The sequence below is a fragment of the Acanthochromis polyacanthus genome, chromosome 2 (assembly GCF_021347895.1).
Source record: "Acanthochromis polyacanthus isolate Apoly-LR-REF ecotype Palm Island chromosome 2, KAUST_Apoly_ChrSc, whole genome shotgun sequence".
NCBI lineage: Eukaryota > Metazoa > Chordata > Actinopteri > Pomacentridae > Acanthochromis > Acanthochromis polyacanthus.
The window spans coordinates 4,889,671-4,898,914 of NC_067114.1; the positions used below are offsets into that span (position 1 = coordinate 4,889,671).

Genomic DNA, 9,244 nt, shown 5'->3' on the forward strand with positions numbered 1-9,244 from the left:
CTTTGCATTGTGTTGTGGAAATACTCTTACTTTCACTGTTAAACATGGGTGTGAGTTCTACAATTGATTTCCTACAATCATCTAAGAGTTTTTTCTGACCTCATTTGTTCCTCGAAGATGATGGTTCACCACGATCCTAATGCGTTGGGACTGTTCTCGACCCGATTTTGGTAGTTTCGGCAATCGCCTTAGATGTTTTCTTTGCTTGATGCAAATGATTTGCAATAATCTGACCCTTCTAAAACAGATTAACATCCTTCTCATGACCACAGGATGTGTCTTCCAACATGGTTGTTTAAGAAATGAGAAGCCCCTCATTGCATCAGCTAGGGTTAAATAAGTTGTTGCAGCTGAAACATATTCATCACTGCAGTAATTATTCAATGGAAGGCTCTGACCTATTTGCGTAGTTAAATCCAAGTGGTGACTTTTTTGGACAGGCAGTGTACTGCATTTTTAAACAGGGGCTTCACCCTCCTGTTTCCCTCCAGCAGCCTCCATCTATTGTCTTTGGACACACTGATGGTGCATCTGGGCGCCTCACACCCTGATGTGTAAAGTTACACAACTAGTGCTGAGTGCATAGTCGGTTGGACTACAAAATAAAATTAGAATATTGATTTTTTTTTTTTTTTTAAATGAGTATCCTTAAAATATGACAGGTCATTAAGCTAATCTGCATTACTTCTTTCATTGATGGCATACAATATGCTTAAACAATTTGTTTAGTCATACAAATAAAATATTTTAGATTCATATATATTAAACATTATCTTTCTCAAGTTACCACTGCTATTGGGCTGTCATGAGATTTTCTGTTTTATTACAATACTGAATGGAGTTTGGTGTTCTGTCTACGGTGGGTGTGGTGGTCCAATCAGCCTCATGCATGACTTTAGTAGTTTCTCTGATTATCTATGTATGACATGCTTACATATTTCACAAGTGCATTAACCAGACAAATTAAATTCTGACGTTAAAAAAAATAATGATTTCATTTGTTGCTAAGATGGAACACTGTCAGTGGGTCTTTTTGCATAATTTAGACTTCCTTAAAGTATAATGAAGAAAAGCATGAACGCAGTATGTAAATGGTAGTACGTGAAACATCACATTTCGATTATGCTGAAAACGTTAAATGTAGCGATTTGTACACAAAATGTTTTTCAGCTGTTCAACTCCTGACAAATTCTTAACCACTGACCTTATCCACCTGGTCAGGTGTGACTTTAAAGGACAATGATCAGATAATGTGAGCAGCACACAGACACTCCTCTGACTTTTTGAAATTTTCGTTGGAAATTTACATTACTGATAATCCGATTTCAGATGTTTCTGAACGCAACTTTGTTGTTCGACTGCACTTGAATGCACCAATGAGGTTAGTTTACTGCTGGTTGGTAAACAAAGAGGGCTGCGCGCGCACCCTGGCAACGGAAGTTTGGCGACGAGCAGTGGTTTGTCAAGCCATCAGGGTGCATTATCAGTAAAAGATAGTGAAGAATACTTTAAAAAGCTCACTTTAACAAATAGCAAGAGGCTCCCAGATCCCTGTACACTTACCGGTGGTGAGGTTCATATTAATTTTTAAAAATATATATATATATGCTCCAATAAATCAATTTAAATTTTATTTTGTGTTTCTGAAAGTTACAGATAAGTAATAAGTGTGAATATTTAACTAACTTAAAAATTTCTATCCTGAAACTGATTTTACTGAACTTCTCAAAAAATTGATTAAGCAAACTCAATTTTAGAGAGTTTACTCAAACTACAGCTTTCGAGCACGCCTACATCCTGCAGGACGAACATGTCCAGTCATCATTCAAACACTGGTGCCTTCCTTTGGTTGACTTGGTCTTCACAGAGAAGCTACAGACATGTAAGTAACAGTTTTCATTGCTCAAAAATAGGTTTTAGCCGAATGAACACGAGCCTGCTGCAATGTTCAACCCCGACTTTAATGCAGAAGCATGGCTTGTCTTGTTTTCCCACTATGTTAGCCAGCATTGTAGGCCACAAGGTCAGTAATGTTGCTTAATGTGGTGTAGTGAAAAACGGCTAACCTTACAAAGTATATTTCGTAGACAAATGAGGTTTCTACTGTATATTATCCACAAGCGTTGTCTTCATGATCGTTTTCTAGTAGGATTATAATTATTTTCATTCTGTTACTGCTACTGTTATTTATTTTTTACTGCTACTGTAGAAATTCCAGCTAGCAGCTAGCTGTGCGCGGGGCTAATGCTAACATGCCAGCTAATCATTAGCAGCGCTGTTTGTAGTTCCTGTTCGATTCTGTGTGGATGGCCAATTTCTAGGGCTCTGTTAAAACACCGTTTTTGGAGCTCCGGATAGTGAAGCTAATGCTAGCAGTGCATGGTGACTGATGGCTTCAACCGGGAGCATTTCCTAAATCGCTGTGGCTGCAGAACAGCTGCGGACGGGTGGTGTCTGAGCGCTGCACGCACACTCACAGACTTAGTACTTACTGCTGTTATGGCAAAGAAAATTACTAAATGGCAGATAAAAACAGCTCTCCCATGGATAGGGAATGGCAGGCATAGGTGGTGTGGTCTGTGGAATTTTTAAAAAAAATATTCTAATAATCTGAGATAATGGATGTTAGATTTGCATGACCTATTATCGTTAAAATGTATACAGGCTTGAAATATTTTACTGCCCATCTAAGTAAAATAGAATATATAAAAGTATATTTTAACCAAATTATTAAACTAATGAACTTTTCACAATATTACTATTTATTGAAATTCACTAGTAGACTTTAAATCCACTTGTTATATAGTAATATTTTTTTTATTAGTTGTTTCTTTGCATTGAAATCCTTTTTGATGATCTTGTTGCTTCTTCAGAAGACCTTCAGATCAGAGAAATACAACCCAGAAGCTCTGTGTCAACATCAGGTGCAGCAATTTATATCCTAAAGTAAATCAACCAGGTTAGAGGCTATTGCAGTACATGGTTTTTGTGTTATACTGTAATTTACACACAGATTTAAGGTGTTCATTCATCTCTTCACCCCTTATGGATAGTCAGGTGAAGTTAAATAGTAAATTGTAAAGTTTTACAGGAAAACATAGGTTAAATAATTTTCAGCATTCTGCTGAACTGTTGCTACAAAGTGGGACTTTTGTTAAAACCTATACCCACAGTAATACCTCTCTTTGTTTTGTTCTGTGACAGATGGGATGGCCCTGTAAATTATAGTATTAGTTACATGATGGCCAAAACATACAGCTACAGTAGATTGGAAGTGGTTGTGCAGTCCCCAGGAGTGGCAGAATTTAAAGAGAGCTGGCCTCCCCTCTTCGAACCATTCCAGGTAAATCATTTCTCATTTTACTGTTCCTGAACCTACACTTATTTTAAACGGTAATAATGATTGCATAAAATTCAGAGGCTGTGTTTACACCTCCTGAAAGTCCCAAACACCTGCTGTCTTTCAGATGACTGAGGAGGTTCGTAGGTGCACTGCAGTTCCACTACAGTCAACGTTGATGTCCCAGCTGAACAGGTACACTGCAAAGCTCCTGCAGCTGTTCGATGCAACGGGAGGAGCAGAGGGTCAGCACATCAAGAACATGCTGATGGAACTGATACAGGTAAGGCAAGAGGGGTTTATTAAGCCCCAAAACATACAACCACACTGAAATCTCAAAACTACTCAGACATGATGGGGTTTACTTTCCACATGACAGGAAGTTTATTTTTTGTTTTGTTGGTTTATTTATTGTATGTTGTATGTTCCTTGTTTCCCATCCTCCTCCTCGTCTCCCATCCCGCCGGCTCCCCTCTCCATCTTTCTACCTCTCTACCTCTTCTGTCCCTCTCAACCTTCTGTAAAGTGTCTTGAGACAATTTGACAGTAATTGGTGCTATATAAATAAAATTGAATTCATTGATTATTTCAGCAAATGAGACATTTCATCCTAGCTGTGGTCTCTTTGTATGTCACACAGGGAACAACAGAGACAAATATACACAAGGAGCTGATAACTCAGTGGTTGAGAATCTACACTTGCCAGGAGAGAGATGCTGCTCTTCAACAACGTCATACCTGGGTTTGAAAGACAGCTGTGGAGCTTAATGGAGAGCTTCTAGTCATGTTCACATGGACATCAGGACTCAGATGATGGACATGTAGAAAAGGTCCCATAGTTCCCAAGGTTTTTGCTTACGGCCATACCAGCCTGAATACGCCTGATCTCGGAAGCTAAGCAGGGTCGGGCCTGGTTAGTACTTGGATGGGAGACCGCCTGGGAATACCAGGTGCTGTAAGCTTTTTACTTCTCCTCACAACCTGAACAGGACGCTGATGCTCATTCACTGTCGAGAAGCTCTGAACACACACACTCACACTCACACTCACACTCTCTCTCTCTTTGTCCACCACGGCAGTGAAGAGCCGCCATTACACAACAAGGTGTTTAATTGCAGCTTCACTTTCAGCCCAACATGAAAACGTTTGAGACACAGAAACACGTCAGAGACAATAAATGACCTCATATCACATCATGGACAACAGAGTCACACAGACAGGCTTCTGAAAAGACGTGTTCATTCAATTTAAGTGTTTATTTCAGGTTGAAGAAGCGCTACAAGGGAGAAAATATGACAGCATGTCTTATCAAAGCATCTATAAAACTGTGGTTGATTGGTAAGCCTGTCGCTTACGGCCATACCAGCCTGAATACGCCCGATCTCGTCTGATCTCGGAAGCTAAGCAGGGTTGGGCTTGGTTAGTACTTGGATGGGAGACTGCTTGGGAATACCAGGTGCTGTAAGCTTTTTACTTCTCCTCACAACCTGAACAGGATGCTGCTGCTCATTCACTGGCACAGCTTATCTTCTTCTTTTCCTTTCGGCTTTTCCCTTCAGGGGTCGCCACAGCGAATCAATTGCCTCCATCTAACCCTGTCCTCTGCATCCTCCTCTCCCACACCAACCACCTTCATGTCCTCCCTAATGACATTCATAAACCTCCTCTTTGGTCTTCTTCTAGGCCTCCTGCCTGGCAGTGGGAAACTCAGCATCCTTCTACCAATATATTCACTCTCTCTCCTCTGGACATGTCCGAACCATCTCAGTCTGGCCTCTCTGACTTTATCTCCAAAGCCTCTAACATGTGCTGTCCCTGTGATGTGCTCATTCCTGATCCTATCCATCCTGGTGACTCCCAAAGAGAACCTCAGCATCTTCAGTTCTGCTACCTCCAGCTCTGCCTCCTGTCTTTTCCTCAGGGACACTGTCTCCAGACCAAACAACATGGCTGGTCTCACCAGCGTTTTGTAAACCTTTCCTTTCATTTTAGCTGAAACTCTTCTATCACACATCACACCTGACACTTTTCTCCAGCCGTTCCAGCCTGCCTGTACACGCTTCTTCACCTCTTTTCCACACTCTCCATTGCTCTGGACTGTTGACCCTAAGTACTTAAAATCCTCCACCTTCTTGATCTCTTCTCCCTGTAACCTCACTCTTCCACTTGGGTCCCTCTCATTCACACACAGATACTTCATCTTGCTGCGGCTAACCTTCATTCCTCTCCTTTCCAGGGCAAACCTCCACACCTCTAGCTTCTCCTCCACCTGTTCCCTGCTCTCACGACAGATCACAATGTCATCTGCAAACATCATAGTCCATGGAGACTCCTGTCTAACTTTGTCTGTCATCCTGTCCATCACCATAGCAAACAAGAAGAGGCTCAGAGCTGATCCCTGATGTAGTCCCACCTCCACCTTGAACTCCTCTGTCACACCTACAGCACACCTCACCACTGTCTTACAGTCCTCATACATGTCCTGCACCACTCTAACATACTTCTCTGCCACTCCAGACTTCCTCATACAAAACCACAGTTCCTCTCTGGGCACCCTGTCAGAAGCTTTCTCCAGATCTACAAAGACACAATGCAGCTCCTTCTGACCTTCTCTGTACTTCTCTTATCAACATTCTCAAAGCAAATATTGCATCTGTTGTACTCTTTCTTGGCATGAAACCATACTGCTGCTCACAGATGTTCATCTCTGCCCTTAGTCTAGCTTCAACTACTCTTTCCCATAGCTTCATCATGTGGCTCATCAGCTTTATTCCTCTCTAGTTGCCACAACTCTGCACATCTCCCTTGTTATTAAAGATGGGCACCAGCACACTTCTTCTCCATTCCTCGGGCATCTTCTCACTATCTAAGATCCTGTTGAACAACCCAGTCAGAAACTCTACTGCTACCTCTCCGAGACACTTCCATACCTCCACAGGTATATCATCAGGACCAAGTGCCTTTCCACTCTTCATCCTCTTCAATGCCCTCCTCACTTCATCCTTACTAATCTTTGCTACTTCCTGGTCCCCAACAGTCACCTTTTCTACTCTTTGTTCTCTCTCATTTTCCTCATTCATCAACTCTTCAAAGTACTCTTTCCATCTTCCCATCACACTATTGGCACCTGTCAACACACTTCCATCCTTATCCTTTATCACCCTAACCTGCTGCACGTCCTTCCCATCTCTGTCTCTCTGCCTTGCCAACCTGTACAGATCAGTCTCTTCCTCCTTACTGTCCAACCTAGCATACAAGTCATCGTAAGCCCCTTGTTTGGCCTTTGCCACCTCTACTTTCACCTTACGCTGCATCTCCCTGTACTCCTGTCTACTCTCTTCAGTCCTCTCAGTGTCCCACTTCTTCTTAGCTAACCTCTTTCTCTGGATCCACTCCTGCACCTCCTCATTCCACTACCAAATCTCCTTATCGCCTTTCCTTCCAGATGACACACCAAATACTCTCCGACCTATCCTGTCTCCCTGATCACATTTGCTGTGGTTGTCCAGTCATCTGGAAGCACCTCCTGACAATCCAAAGCCTGTCTCAACTCTTTCCTGAAAGTCATACAACACTCTTCCTTTTCAGCTTCCACCATTTGGTCTTCTTCTCTGCCTTTGCCCTCTTCATCTTCTACACCACCAGGGTCATCCTACACACCACCATCCTATGCTGTCTGGTAACACTCTCACCTACCACTACTTTGCCGTGACTGATCTCCTTCAGATCACACCGTCTACACAAGATGTAGTCGACCTGTGTGCTCCTACCTCCACTCTTATAGGTCACCCTATGTTCCTGCCTCTTCTGGAAGAAAGTATTCACTACAGCCATTTCCATCCTTTTTGCAAAGTCAACCACCATCTGTCCTTCTGCGTTCCTCTCCTGGATACCAAACCTGCCCATGACCTCCTCATCATTTCTGTTTCCTGCACCAACATGTCCATTGAAGTCTGCACCAATGACAACTCTCTCCTAGGGATGCTCTGCATCACTTCATCAAGGTCCAACCAGAATTTCTGCTTCTCCTCCCGCTCACATCCTACCTGTGGAGCATACCCACTAACAACATTGAACATCACACCTTCGATTTCTAGCTTCATGCTCATCGCTTGATCTGACACTCTTTTTACCTCCAGGACATTCCTAACAAACTCCTCCTTCAAGATAACTCCTACTCCATTTCTCTTTCTATCTACACCATGATAGAACAACTTGAACTCTGCTCCTAAACTTCCAGCTTTACTACCTTTCCACCTGGTCTCCTGGACACACAGTATGTCCACCTTCCTTCTCTGCATCATGTCAACCAGCTCTCTACCTTTTCCTGTCATAGTTCCAACATTCAAAGTCCCTACTCTCAGTCCTAGACTCTTGGTGTTCCTCTTCTCTCTCTTCCTATGAACACACCTTCCTCCCCTCCTTCTTCGACGAACAGTAGTCCATTTTCCACCAGCACCCTGTAGGTCGACAGCACCGATGGCGGTCGTTGTTAACCCGGGCCTCGACCGATCCTGTATGGAAGTCATACATTTGATTTGCATGTTTGATTTGGCCAAAGTTTTACGTCGGATGCCCTGCGGCTACATTCACTGGACACAGCTTATGATGCCATTTAAAAGGCTGATTGAGGATTTGTTGAAGCTTCCACACTTTATTCAAAACATGCTTCATTACTAGATGCTTCAATGACACACAGAGCTCCAGTAGGACATCTAGTGGTCAATAAAATGAAATGCAGTCGAGACGTGTTGTTGATTGGTTCATGGACCGTTTTGGATTTAATTCTGCATCCACATTCCTCTTCATCTACACTAGATGATTGAATGATTTCTAGTGGCTCCAATAATAATAATATTACTACTAATAATAATGACAATAACTATTGAGAAGCATGTTTCTTATTTGGCATGTCTGTCTGTAACTCTTCACTTCCATTTTGTGTTCTGAAACATTGAAATGATTCATGAGATGCTCTATAAATACAGACCGATGTCATTTTCACATGGGACTGGTGCAAATGCAGATTATCTTATGGATTTTGGTAGTATGTCTTGGGGTTCATTGGTAAAAAGGGTGTGCTTGTGGAACTGGTCGTGAGTTTTTATTAAGAAACAGTTTATCCACAGTTTTTGGACTTAAGCAGTTTCTTCTTTTACAGACTATATCCCCAGCCTTGGAAAAAACCTCGTTCACACGGCACAGATGAGTTCGGGGTACACGGGAAATGTTTGGCTACATTGCACAGGTTTGGGCAAACAGTTTTGTGGGTGGCCCAGTATGTCAGCGGCTCTGCACTTTTTTCCAGAGGAGACCAGCCAGGAATCGGTTCACTTCCACAGTTGTGTTCGAAGTTTGTCAGACTCTGTTTGCATCTTGATAATAATAATAATAGTGAAGCTCATCATCACCAGAAATGTCAGCAGTCATTCCTTATTCATAATAGGAGAAAAAATAAATACCTGTGGAGGCTGCTGCTGGATCCACATGTGTAGCAAACTGCCAGTGAACTGTCTTTTTATCTTGCATTCTGTCCACCAAACATCTGATCAGGTGTTGTACCATGGAGGTGGTGAGCTGTGAACAGAGTTATTCTGTCTTCCCGTAGATAGATAGATAGATAGATAAACAGACAGTCTGCCTGCCTGACCAAAAAAAAGTCGCCACCTGGATTTAACTCAGCAAATAGGTAAGAGGCTTCCATTGGATAATTACTGCAGTGATGAACGAGTTTCAGCTGCAACAACTTATTTAACCCTAGCTGATGCAGCGAGGAGCTTCTCATTTCTTAAACAACCGTGTTGGATGCGTTTAGAAACATGCTGCAGATGTTTTATCGCTTGGTGGTCTCCAGCGTCGTCTTCTACGTTGCAGTTTGCAGACTGAAGGCAGCTGACACGAACA

The 9,244-nt window shown here is 42.5% G+C and overlaps 1 non-coding gene and 1 pseudogene across 1 annotated transcript; both read left to right on the plus strand.

Annotated features, from left to right (window-relative positions):
- The first annotated feature begins 4,193 nt into the window (after positions 1 to 4,193).
- Positions 4,194 to 4,302, plus strand: LOC127533014 (uncharacterized; annotated as a pseudogene).
- A 387-nt stretch (positions 4,303 to 4,689) lies between these two features.
- LOC127533008 (5S ribosomal RNA) lies at positions 4,690 to 4,808 on the plus strand. The gene has a single exon (XR_007940614.1). It is a non-coding gene; the product is annotated as a 5S ribosomal RNA (ribosomal RNA).
- The last annotated feature ends 4,436 nt before the right edge of the window (positions 4,809 to 9,244 follow it).